The sequence below is a fragment of the Callionymus lyra genome, unplaced genomic scaffold (genome assembly GCF_982586985.1).
Source record: "Callionymus lyra unplaced genomic scaffold, fCalLyr1.hap1.1 HAP1_SCAFFOLD_225, whole genome shotgun sequence".
Taxonomy (NCBI): domain Eukaryota; kingdom Metazoa; phylum Chordata; class Actinopteri; order Syngnathiformes; family Callionymidae; genus Callionymus; species Callionymus lyra.
Genome location: NW_028258662.1, coordinates 10,001 through 22,500, shown reverse-complemented (window position 1 = coordinate 22,500; position 12,500 = coordinate 10,001). Strand labels below are relative to the sequence as shown.

Here is a 12,500-nt window from a genome sequence, read left to right as displayed (position 1 = left end):
AACCAGGGGCCTGGGGAACATTTTCAACACTTTGGGGCATTTTTAAACACTTTGCTCTTTTTCCCCCTCTCCCAACCAGGGGGCCTGGGGAGCCTCCTCCTGCGGGGATGGGGTACCAGGAGGCCGGGGAACATTATTCAACACTTTGGGGCATTTTTAAACACTTTGGTCTTTTTCCCCCTCTCCCAACCAGGGGGCCTGGGGAGCCTCCTCCTGCGGGGATGGGGAACCAGGGGCCTGGGGAACATTTTCAACACTTTGGGGCATTTTTAAACACTTTGCTCTTTTTCCCCCTCTCCCAACCAGGGGGCCTTGGGAGCCTCCTCCTGCGGGGATGGGGAACCAGGGGCCTGGGGAACATTTTCAACACTTTGGGGCATTTTTAAACACTTTGCTCTTTTTCCCCCTCTCCCAACCAGGGGGCCTGGGGAGCCTCCTCCTGCGGGGATGGGGAACCAGGGGCCTGGGGAACATTTTCAACACTTTGGGGCATTTTTAAACACTTTGCTCTTTTCCCCCCTCTCCCAACCAGGGGGCCTTGGGAGCCTCCTCCTGCGGGGATGGGGAACCAGGGGCCTGGGGAACATTTTCAACACTTTGGGGCATTTTTAAACACTTTGCTCTTTTTCCCCCTCTCCCAACCAGGGGGCCTGGGGAGCCTCCTCCTGCGGGGATGGGGTACCAGGAGGCCGGGGAACATTATTCAACACTTTGGGGCATTTTTAAACACTTTGGTCTTTTTCCCCCTCTCCCAACCAGGGGGCCTGGGGAGCCTCCTCCTGCGGGGATGGGGAACCAGGGGCCTGGGGAACATTTTCAACACTTTGGGGCATTTTTAAACACTTTGCTCTTTTTCCCCCTCTCCCAACCAGGGGGCCTTGGGAGCCTCCTCCTGCGGGGATGGGGAACCAGGGGCCTGGGGAACATTTTCAACACTTTGGGGCATTTTTAAACACTTTGCTCTTTTTCCCCCTCTCCCAACCAGGGGGCCTGGGGAGCCTCCTCCTGCGGGGATGGGGAACCAGGGGCCTGGGGAACATTTTCAACACTTTGGGGCATTTTTAAACACTTTGCTCTTTTTCCCCCTCTCCCAACCAGGGGGCCTTGGGAGCCTCCTCCTGCGGGGATGGGGAACCAGGGGCCTGGGGAACATTTTCAACACTTTGGGGCATTTTTAAACACTTTGCTCTTTTTCCCCCTCTCCCAACCAGGGGGCCTGGGGAGCCTCCTCCTGAGGGGATGGGGAGCCAGGGGCCTGGGGAACATTTTCAACACTTTGGGGCATTTTTAAACACTTTGGTCTTTTTCCCCCTCTCCCAACCAGGGGGCCTGGGGAGCCTCCTCCTGCGGGGATGGGGAACCAGGGGCCTGGGGAACATTTTCAACACTTTGGGGCATTTTTAAACACTTTGCTCTTTTTCCCCCTCTCCCAACCAGGGGCCTGGGGAGCCTCCTCCTGCGGGCATGGAGAACCAGGGGGCCTGGGGAGCCTCCTCCTGCGGGGATGGGGAACCAGGGGCCTGGGGGGCCTCCTCCTGCGGGGATGGAGAACCAGGGGGCCTGGGGAGCCTCCTCCTGCGGGGATGGGGAACCAGGGGGCCTGGGGAGCCTCCTCCTGCGGGCATGGAGAACCAGGGGGCCTGGGGAGCCTCCTCCTGCGGGGATGGGGAACCAGGGGGCCTGGGGAGCCTCCTCCTGCGGGGATGGAGAACCAGGGGGCCTGGGGAGCCTCCTCCTGCGGGGATGGGGAACCAGGGGGCCTGGGGAGCCTCCTCCTGCGGGGATGGAGAACCAGGGGGCCTGGGGAGCCTCCTCCTGCGGTCATGGAGAACCAGGGGGCCTGGGGAGCCTCCTCCTGCGGGCATGGAGAACCAGGGGCCTGGGGAGCCTCCTCCTGCGGGGATGGAGAACCAGGGGGCCTGGGGAGCCTCCTCCTGCGGGCATGGAGAACCAGGGGGCCTGGGGAGCCTCCTCCTGCGGGCATGGAGAACCAGGGGGCCTGGGGAGCCTCCTCCTGCGGGGATGGGGAACCAGGGGCCTGGGGAGCCTCCTCCTGCGGGGATGGAGAACCAAGGGGCCTGGGGAGCCTCCTCCTGCGGGCATGGAGAACATGGGGGCCTGGGGAGCCTCCTCCTGCGGGCATGGAGAACCAGGGGGCCTGGGGAGCCTCCTCCTGCGGGCATGGAGAACCAGGGGGCCTGGGGAGCCTCCTCCTGCGGGGATGGAGAACCAGGGGCCTGGGGAGCCTCCTCCTGCGGGGATGGAGAACCAAGGGGCCTGGGGAGCCTCCTCCTGCGGGCATGGAGAACATGGGGGTCTGGGGAGCCTCCTCCTGCGGGGATGGAGAACCAGGGGGCCTGGGGAGCCTCCTCCTGCGGGGATGGGGAACCAGGGGGCCTGGGGAGCCTCCTCCTGCGGTGATGGGGAACCAGGGGGCCTGGGGAGCCTCCTCCTGCGGGGATGGAGAACCAGGGGGCCTGGGGAGCCTCCTACTGCGGGGATGGAGAACCAGGGGCCTGGGGAGCCTCCTCCTGCGGGGATGGAGAACCAGGGGGCCTGGGGAGCCTCCTCCTGCGGGGATGGAGAACCAGGGGGCCTGGGGAGCCTCCTCCTGCGGGGATGGAGAACCAGGGGCCTGGGGAGCCTCCTCCTGCGGGCATGGAGAACCAGGGGGCCTGGGGAGCCTCCTCCTGCGGGGATGGGGAACCAGGGGGCCTGGGGAGCCTCCTCCTGCACCAGGGGGCCTGGGGAGCCTCCTCCTGCGGGGATGGGGAACCAGGGGGCCTGGGGAGCCTCCTCCTGCGGTGATGGGGAACCATGGGGCCTGGGGAGCCTCCTCCTGCGGGGATGGGGAACCAGGGGGCCTGGGGAGCCTCCTCCTGCGGGGATGGGGAACCAGGGGCCTGGGGAGCCTCCTCCTGCGGTGATGGGGAACCATGGGGCCTGGGGAGCCTCCTCCTGCGGGGATGGGGAACCAGGGGGCCTGGGGAGCCTCCTCCTGCGGGGATGGGGAACCAGGGGCCTGGGGAGCCTCCTCCTGCACCAGGGGGCCTGGGGAGCCTCCTCCTGCGGGGATGGGGAACCAGGGGGCCTGGGGAGCCTCCTCCTGCGGGGATGGGGAACCAGGGGCCTGGGGAACATTTTCAACACTTTGGGGCATTTCACAAGCGCTTCCCTCGCTTACGGCCACACCACCCTGAATGAGCCCGATCTCGTCTGATCTCGGAAGCCAAGCAGGGTCGGGCCCAGTTAGTACTTGGATGGGAGACCGCCTGGGAATACTGGGTGCTGTAAGCATTTTTTTTTGCCATTATTTGTGGGTAGAAAAGTGAGAAAAGTGACCTAAAATAGAACCGGGACTAGCAGGCAGTTCCCCCCACCAGGCGGCGGCATTTGGGGCATTATTTGTGGGTCAGAAAGTGAGAAAAGTGACCTAAAATAGAACCGGGACTAGGCGGCAGTTCCCCCCACCAGGCGGCGGCATTTGGGGCATTATTTGTGGGTAAGAAAGTGAGAAAAGTGACCTAAAATAGAACCGGGACTAGGCGGCAGTTCCCCCCACCAGGCGGCGGCATTTGGGGCATTATTTGTGGGTCAGAAAGTGAGAAAAGTGACCTAAAATAGAACCGGGACTAGGCGGCAGTTCCCCCCACCAGGCGGCGGCATTTGGGGCATTATTTGTGGGTCAGAAAGTGAGAAAAGTGACCTAAAATAGAACCGGGACTAGGCGGCAGTTCCCCCCACCAGGCGGCGGCATTTGGGGCATTATTTGTGGGTAAGAAAGTGAGAAAAGTGACCTAAAATAGAACCGGGACTAGGCGGCAGTTCCCCCCACCAGGCGGCGGCATTTGGGGCATTATTTGTGGGTAAGAAAGTGAGAAAAGTGACCTAAAATAGAACCGGGACTAGGCGGCAGTTCCCCCCACCAGGCGGCGGCATTTGGGGCATTATTTGTGGGTCAGAAAGTGAGAAAAGTGACCTAAAATAGAACCGGGACTAGGCGGCAGTTCCCCCCACCAGGCGGCGGCATTTGGGGCATTATTTGTGGGTCAGAAAGTGAGAAAAGTGACCTAAAATAGAACCGGGACTAGGCGGCAGTTCCCCCCACCAGGCGGCGGCATTTGGGGCATTATTTGTGGGTCAGAAAGTGAGAAAAGTGACCTAAAATAGAACCGGGACTAGGCGGCAGTTCCCCCCACCAGGCGGCGGCATTTGGGGCATTATTTGTGGGTCAGAAAGTGAGAAAAGTGACCTAAAATAGAACCGGGACTAGGCGGCAGTTCCCCCCACCAGGCGGCGGCATTTGGGGCATTATTTGTGGGTAAGAAAGTGAGAAAAGTGACCTAAAATAGAACCGGGACTAGGCGGCAGTTCCCCCCACCAGGCGGCGGCATTTGGGGCATTATTTGTGGGTAAGAAAGTGAGAAAAGTGACCTAAAATAGAACCGGGACTAGGCGGCAGTTCCCCCCACCAGGCGGCGGCATTTGGGGCATTATTTGTGGGTCAGAAAGTGAGAAAAGTGACCTAAAATAGAACCGGGACTAGGCGGCAGTTCCCCCCACCAGGCGGCGGCATTTGGGGCATTATTTGTGGGTCAGAAAGTGAGAAAAGTGACCTAAAATAGAACCGGGACTAGGCGGCAGTTCCCCCCACCAGGCGGCGGCATTTGGGGCATTATTTGTGGGTCAGAAAGTGAGAAAAGTGACCTAAAATAGAACCGGGACTAGGCGGCAGTTCCCCCCACCAGGCGGCGGCATTTGGGGCATTATTTGTGGGTCAGAAAGTGAGAAAAGTGACCTAAAATAGAACCGGGACTAGGCGGCAGTTCCCCCCACCAGGCGGCGGCATTTGGGGCATTATTTGTGGGTCAGAAAGTGAGAAAAGTGACCTAAAATAGAACCGGGACTAGGCGGCAGTTCCCCCCACCAGGCGGCGGCATTTGGGGCATTATTTGTGGGTAAGAAAGTGAGAAAAGTGACCTAAAATAGAACCGGGACTAGGCGGCAGTTCCCCCCACCAGGCGGCGGCATTTGGGGCATTATTTGTGGGTAAGAAAGTGAGAAAAGTGACCTAAAATAGAACCGGGACTAGGCGGCAGTTCCCCCCACCAGGCGGCGGCATTTGGGGCATTATTTGTGGGTAAGAAAGTGAGAAAAGTGACCTAAAATAGAACCGGGACTAGGCGGCAGTTCCCCCCACCAGGCGGCGGCATTTGGGGCATTATTTGTGGGTAAGAAAGTGAGAAAAGTGACCTAAAATAGAACCGGGACTAGGCGGCAGTTCCCCCCACCAGGCGGCGGCATTTGGGGCATTATTTGTGGGTCAGAAAGTGAGAAAAGTGACCTAAAATAGAACCGGGACTAGGCGGCAGTTCCCCCCACCAGGCGGCGGCATTTGGGGCATTATTTGTGGGTCAGAAAGTGAGAAAAGTGACCTAAAATAGAACCGGGACTAGGCGGCAGTTCCCCCCACCAGGCGGCGGCATTTGGGGCATTATTTGTGGGTCAGAAAGTGAGAAAAGTGACCTAAAATAGAACCGGGACTAGGCGGCAGTTCCCCCCACCAGGCGGCGGCATTTGGGGCATTATTTGTGGGTCAGAAAGTGAGAAAAGTGACCTAAAATAGAACCGGGACTAGGCGGCAGTTCCCCCCACCAGGCGGCGGCATTTGGGGCATTATTTGTGGGTCAGAAAGTGAGAAAAGTGACCTAAAATAGAACCGGGACTAGGCGGCAGTTCCCCCCACCAGGCGGCGGCATTTGGGGCATTATTTGTGGGTAAGAAAGTGAGAAAAGTGACCTAAAATAGAACCGGGACTAGGCGGCAGTTCCCCCCACCAGGCGGCGGCATTTGGGGCATTATTTGTGGGTAAGAAAGTGAGAAAAGTGACCTAAAATAGAACCGGGACTAGGCGGCAGTTCCCCCCACCAGGCGGCGGCATTTGGGGCATTATTTGTGGGTCAGAAAGTGAGAAAAGTGACCTAAAATAGAACCGGGACTAGGCGGCAGTTCCCCCCACCAGGCGGCGGCATTTGGGGCATTATTTGTGGGTCAGAAAGTGAGAAAAGTGACCTAAAATAGAACCGGGACTAGGCGGCAGTTCCCCCCACCAGGCGGCGGCATTTGGGGCATTATTTGTGGGTCAGAAAGTGAGAAAAGTGACCTAAAATAGAACCGGGACTAGGCGGCAGTTCCCCCCACCAGGCGGCGGCATTTGGGGCATTATTTGTGGGTAAGAAAGTGAGAAAAGTGACCTAAAATAGAACCGGGACTAGGCGGCAGTTCCCCCCACCAGGCGGCGGCATTTGGGGCATTATTTGTGGGTCAGAAAGTGAGAAAAGTGACCTAAAATAGAACCGGGACTAGGCGGCAGTTCCCCCACCAGATGGCGGCATTTGGGGACCCGTAGTGTGGGCAGAAAACTCACCAAAGTGACTTAAAATAGAACCGGTGCAGGCGGCATGTTCCCCCACCAGATGGCGGCATTTGGGGACCCGTAGTGTGGGTAGAAAACTCACCAAAGTGACTTAAAATAGAACCGGTGCAGGCGGCATGTTCCCCCACCAGATGGCGGCATTTGGGGACCCGTAGTGTGGGTAGAAAACTCACCAAAGTGACTTAAAATAGAACCGGTGCAGGCGGCATGTTCCCCCACCAGATGGCGGCATTTGGGGAGCCGTAGTGTGGGCAGAAAACTCACCAAAGTGACTTAAAATAGAACCGGTGCAGGCGGCATGTTCCCCCACCAGATGGCGGCATTTGGGGACCCGTAGTGTGGGCAGAAAACTCACCAAAGTGACTTAAAATAGAACCGGTGCAGGCGGCATGTTCCCCCACCAGATGGCGGCATTTGGGGACCCGTAGTGTGGGCAGAAAACTCACCAAAGTGACTTAAAATAGAACCGGTGCAGGCGGCATGTTCCCCCACCAGATGGCGGCATTTGGGGACCCGTAGTGTGGGCAGAAAACTCACCAAAGTGACTTAAAATAGAACCGGTGCAGGCGGCATGTTCCCCCACCAGATGGCGGCATTTGGGGACCTGCAGTGTGGGTAGAAAACTCACCAAAGTGTCCTAAAATAGAACCGGGACCAGGGGGCCTCTTCCCCCACCAGGTGGCGGGCTTGGGGGGCTTGGTTTCCGGGTAGAAAACTCACCAAAGTGTCCTAAAATAGAACCGGGACCAGGGGGCATGTTCCCCCACCAGGCGGCGGGCTTGGGGGGCTTGGTTTGCGGGTAGAAAACTCACCAAAGTGTCCTAAAATAGAACCAGGACCAGGGGGCATGTTCCCCCACCAGGCGGCGGGCTTGGGGGGCTTGGTTTGCGGGTAGAAAACTCACCAAAGTGTCCTAAAATAGAACCGGGACCAGGGGGCCTCTTCCCCCACCAGGCGGCGGGCTTGGGGGGCTTGGTTTGCGGGTAGAAAACTCACCAAAGTGACCTAAAATAGAACCGGGCTAGGCGGCATGTTCCCCCACCAGGCGGCGGGCTTGGGGGGCTTGGTTTGCGGGTAGAAAACTCACCAAAGTGTCCTAAAATAGAACCGGGACCAGGGGGCATGTTCCCCCACCAGGCGGCGGGCTTGGGGGGCTTGGTTTGCGGGTAGAAAACTCACCAAAGTGTCCTAAAATAGAACCGGGACCAGGGGGCATCTTCCCCCACCAGGCGGCGGGCTTGGGGGGCTTGGTTTGCGGGTAGAAAACTCACCAAAGTGTCCTAAAATAGAACCGGGACCAGGGGGCATGTTCCCCCACCAGGCGGCGGGCTTGGGGGGCTTGGTTTGCGGGTAGAAAACTCACCAAAGTGTCCTAAAATAGAACCAGGACCAGGGGGCATGTTCCCCCACCAGGCGGCGGGCTTGGGGGGCTTGGTTTGCGGGTAGAAAACTCACCAAAGTATCGGCAAAATAGAACCAGGGAAGGGGGGGATGTCGGTCACAAGGTGCCCGAGTCAGAGAACCAGGAAAACGGACATAAATCCAGAAAACCTCGGTGTCTGACTGCTCCTCAAAAAGTGGTCTTTTTGATGTCACGAGCGCAACCACCTAGAGGTTAATGGGGAGGGATGGTGTGAGCGCAAACGGATTTTTCCTAAGTGTGACTGCTCCTCAAAAAGTGGTCTTTTTGATGTCACGAGCGCAACCACCTAGAGGTTAATGGGGAGGGATGGTGTGAGCGCAAACGGATTTTTCCCAAGTGTGACTGCTCCTCAAAAAGTGGTCTTTTTGATGTCACGAGCGCAACCACCTAGAGGTTAATAGGGAGCGAGTACAACAGGGGAGGGAGTGAATGGGCTCGGACTGTGGCCGAGCCTGGTGCCTCAAAATCGGACAAGGTTGGACTGGAAGCCCGCTGAGAACTCTGGTTCTTTTGCCAGACGAAACGAATTTTTTCCGAGTGTGACTGCTCTGCAAAAAGTGGTCTTTTTGATGTCACGAGCGCAACCACCTAGAGGTTAATGGGGAGGGAGTGGAAAAAACGACAAAGTGTTGAGCTCCGGACCGGGATGGCGGGCGACTCGAGCGGTCATGCCCGACTTTGAGACACTTTGTCGCGGTCATGCGAGCGACCTCCACTGCTCCCCGGAGGTGCCCCGGACCGGGTTGGCGGGTGACTCGAGCGGTCGTGCCCGACTTTGAGACACTTTGTCGCGGTCATGCGGGCGTCCTCCGCCGGTCCCCGGAGGTGCCCCGGACCGGGTTGGCGGGTGACTCGAGCGGTCATGCCCGACTTTGAGACACTTTGTCGCGGTCATGCGGGCGTCCTCCGCCGGTCCCCGGAGGTGCCCCGGACCGGGTTGGCGGGTGACTCGAGCGGTCGTGCCCGACTTTGAGACACTTTGTCGCGGTCATGCGGGCGTCCTCCGCCGGTCCCCGGAGGTGCCCCGGACCGGGTTGGCGGGTGACTCGAGCGGTCGTGCCCGACTTTGAGACACTTTGTCGCGGTCATGCGGGCGTCCTCCGCCGGTCCCCGGAGGTGCCCCGGACCGGGTTGGCGGGTGACTCGAGCGGTCATGCCCGACTTTGAGACACTTTGTCGCGGTCATGCGGGCCTCCTCCGCCGGTCCCTGGAGGTGCCCCGGACCGGGTTGGCGGGTGACTCGAACGGTCATGCCCGACTTTGAGACACTTTGTCGCGGTCATGCGGGCGTCCTCCGCCGGTCCCTGGAGGTGCCCCGGACCGGGTTGGCGGGTGACTCGAGCGGTCGTGCCCGACTTTGAGACACTTTGTCGCGGTCATGCGAGCGACCTCCGCCGGTCCCCGGAGGTTCCCCGGACCGGGTTGGCGGGTGACTCGAACGGTCGTGCCCGACTTTGAGACACTTTGTCGCGGTCATGCGGGCGTCCTCCGCCGGTCCCTGGAGGTGCCCCGGACCGGGTTGGCGGGTGACTCGAGCGGTCGTGCCCGACTTTGAGACACTTTGTCGCGGTCATGCGGGCGTCCTCCGCCGGTCCCTGGAGGTGCCCCGGACCGGGTTGGCGGGTGACTCGAGCGGTCATGCCCGACTTTGAGACACTTTGTCGCGGTCATGCGGGCGTCCTCCGCCGGTCCCTGGAGGTGCCCCGGAAAGGGTTGGCGGGTGACTCGAGCGGTCATGCCCGACTTTGAGACACTTTGTCGCGGTCATGCGGGCGTCCTCCGCCGGTCCCTGGAGGTGCCCCGGACCGGGTTGGCGGGTGACTCGAGCGGTCGTGCCCGACTTTGAGACACTTTGTCGCGGTCATGCGGGCGTCCTCCGCCGGTCCCTGGAGGTGCCCCGGACCGGGTTGGCGGGTGACTCGAGCGGTCATGCCCGACTTTGAGACACTTTGCCGCGGTCATGCGGGCGACCTCCGCCGGTCCCTGGAGGTGCCCCGGACCGGGTTGGCGGGTGACTCGAGCGGTCGTGCCCGACTTTGAGACACTTTGCCGCGGTCATGCGGGCGACCTCCGCCGGTCCCTGGATGGCGGGCTCCAGTGAGGTCGGCGGGGGAAGGCTCGGGCTGAGGCCGACTTCGGTGCCTCAAAGTCGGACAAGGTTGGATTGGAAGTCCGCTGTGTTGAGGACCAGTGGCATTCGGCGGTGGAACGCTCAGAACTTGGCCGACATCGGTGCCTCAACGTCGGACAAGGTTGGAGTGGATGACCGCTGATAACTCTGGTTCTTTTGCCAGACGAAAGAAATTTTTCCCGAGTGTGACTGCTCTGAAAAAAGTGGTCTTTTTGATGTCACGAGCGCAACCACCTAGAGGTTAATAGGGAGGCACCATAACAGGAGAGGGAGTGAAAAGGCTCGGAGGGTGGCCGAGCCTGGTGCCTCAAAATCGGACAAGGTTGGAGTGGATGACCGCTGAAAACTCTGGTTCTTTTGCCAGACGAAAGAAATTTTTCCCGAGTGTGACTGCTCTGAAAAAAGTGGTCTTTTTGATGTCACGAGCGCAACCACCTAGAGGTTAATAGGGAGGCACCATAACAGGAGAGGGAGTGAAAAGGCTCGGACGGTGGCCGAGCCTGGTGCCTCAAAATCGGACAAGGTTGGAGTGGATGACCGCTGAAAACTCTGGTTCTTTTGCCAGACGAAAGAAATTTTTCCCGAGTGTGACTGCTCTGAAAAAAGTGGTCTTTTTGATGTCACGAGCGCAACCACCTAGAGGTTAATAGGGAGGCACCATAACAGGAGAGGGAGTGAAAAGGCTCGGAGGGTGGCCGAGCCTGGTGCCTCAAAATCGGACAAGGTTGGAGTGGATGACCGCTGAAAACTCTGGTTCTTTTGCCAGACGAAATAAATTTTTCCCGAGTGTGACTGCTCTGCAAAAAGTGGTCTTTTTGATGTCACGAGCGCAACCACCTAGAGGTTAATAGGGAGGCACCATAACAGGAGAGGGAGTGAAAAGGCTCGGAGGGTGGCCGAGCCTGGTGCCTCAAAATCGGACAAGGTTGGAGTGGATGACCGCTGAAAACTCTGGTTCTTTTGCCAGACGAAATAAATTTTTTCCGAGTGTGACTGCTCCTCAAAAAGTGGTCTTTTTGATGTCACGAGCGCAACCACCTAGAGGTTAATAGGGAGGCACCATAACAGGAGAGGGAGTGAAAAGGCTCGGAGGGTGGCCGAGCCTGGTGCCTCAAAGTCGGACAAGGTTGGAGTGGATGACCGCTGAAAACTCTGGTTCTTTTGCCAGACGAAAGAAATTTTTTCCGAGTGTGACTGCTCTGCAAAAAGTGGTCTTTTTGATGTCACGAGCGCAACCACCTAGAGGTTAATAGGGAGGCACCATAACAGGAGAGGGAGTGAAAAGGCTCGGAGGGTGGCCGAGCCTGGTGCCTCAAAATCGGACAAGGTTGGAGTGGATGACCGCTGAAAACTCTGGTTCTTTTGCCTGACGAAAGAAATTTTTTCCGAGTGTGACTGCTCTGCAAAAAGTGGTCTTTTTGATGTCACGAGCGCAACCACCTAGAGGTTAATAGGGAGGCACCATAACAGGAGAGGGAGTGAAAAGGCTCGGAGGGTGGCCGAGCCTGGTGCCTCAAAATCGGACAAGGTTGGAGTGGATGACCGCTGAAAACTCTGGTTCTTTTGCCAGACGAAATACATTTTTTCCGAGTGTGACTGCTCTGCAAAAAGTGGTCTTTTTGATGTCACGAGCGCAACCACCTAGAGGTTAATAGGGAGGCACCATAACAGGAGAGGGAGTGAAAAGGCTCGGAGGGTGGCCGAGCCTGGTGCCTCAAAGTCGGACAAGGTTGGAGTGGATGACCGCTGAGAACTCTGGTTCTTTTGCCTGACGAAAGAAATTTTTTCCGAGTGTGACTGCTCTGCAAAAAGTGGTCTTTTTGATGTCACGAGCGCAACCACCTAGAGGTTAATAGGGAGGCACCATAACAGGAGAGGGAGTGAAAAGGCTCGGAGGGTGGCCGAGCCTGGTGCCTCAAAGTCGGACAAGGTTGGAGTGGATGGCCGCGGAGAACTCTGGTTCTTTTGCCTGACGAAAGAAATTTTTTCCGAGTGTGACTGCTCTGCAAAAAGTGGTCTTTTTGATGTCACGAGCGCAACCACCTAGAGGTTAATAGGGAGGCACCATAACAGGAGAGGGAAGGAAAAGGCTCGGAGGGTGGCCGAGCCTGGTGCCTCAAAGTCGGACAAGGTTGGAGTGGATGGCCGCGGAGAACTCTGGTTCTTTTGCCTGACGAAAGAAATTTTTTCCGAGTGTGACTGCTCCTCAAAAAGTGGTCTTTTTGATGTCACGAGCGCAACCACCTAGAGGTTAATAGGGAGGCACCATAACAGGAGAGGGAGTGAAAAGGCTCGGAGGGTGGCCGAGCCTGGTGCCTCAAAGTCGGACAAGGTTGGAGTGGATGGCCGCGGAGAACTCTGGTTCTTTTGCCTGACGAAAGAAATTTTTTCCGAGTGTGACTGCTCCTCAAAAAGTGGTCTTTTTGATGTCACGAGCGCAACCACCTAGAGGTTAATAGGGAGGCACCATAACAGGAGAGGGAGCGAAAAGGCTCGGAGGGTGGCCGAGC

At 58.2% G+C, this 12,500-nt stretch overlaps 1 non-coding gene across 1 annotated transcript; it reads left to right on the top strand.

Annotated features, from left to right (window-relative positions):
• Positions 1 to 3,178: 3,178 nt before the first annotated feature.
• Positions 3,179 to 3,297, top strand: LOC148057985 (5S ribosomal RNA). The gene has a single exon (XR_015710270.1). It is a non-coding gene; the product is annotated as a 5S ribosomal RNA (ribosomal RNA).
• The last annotated feature ends 9,203 nt before the right edge of the window (positions 3,298 to 12,500 follow it).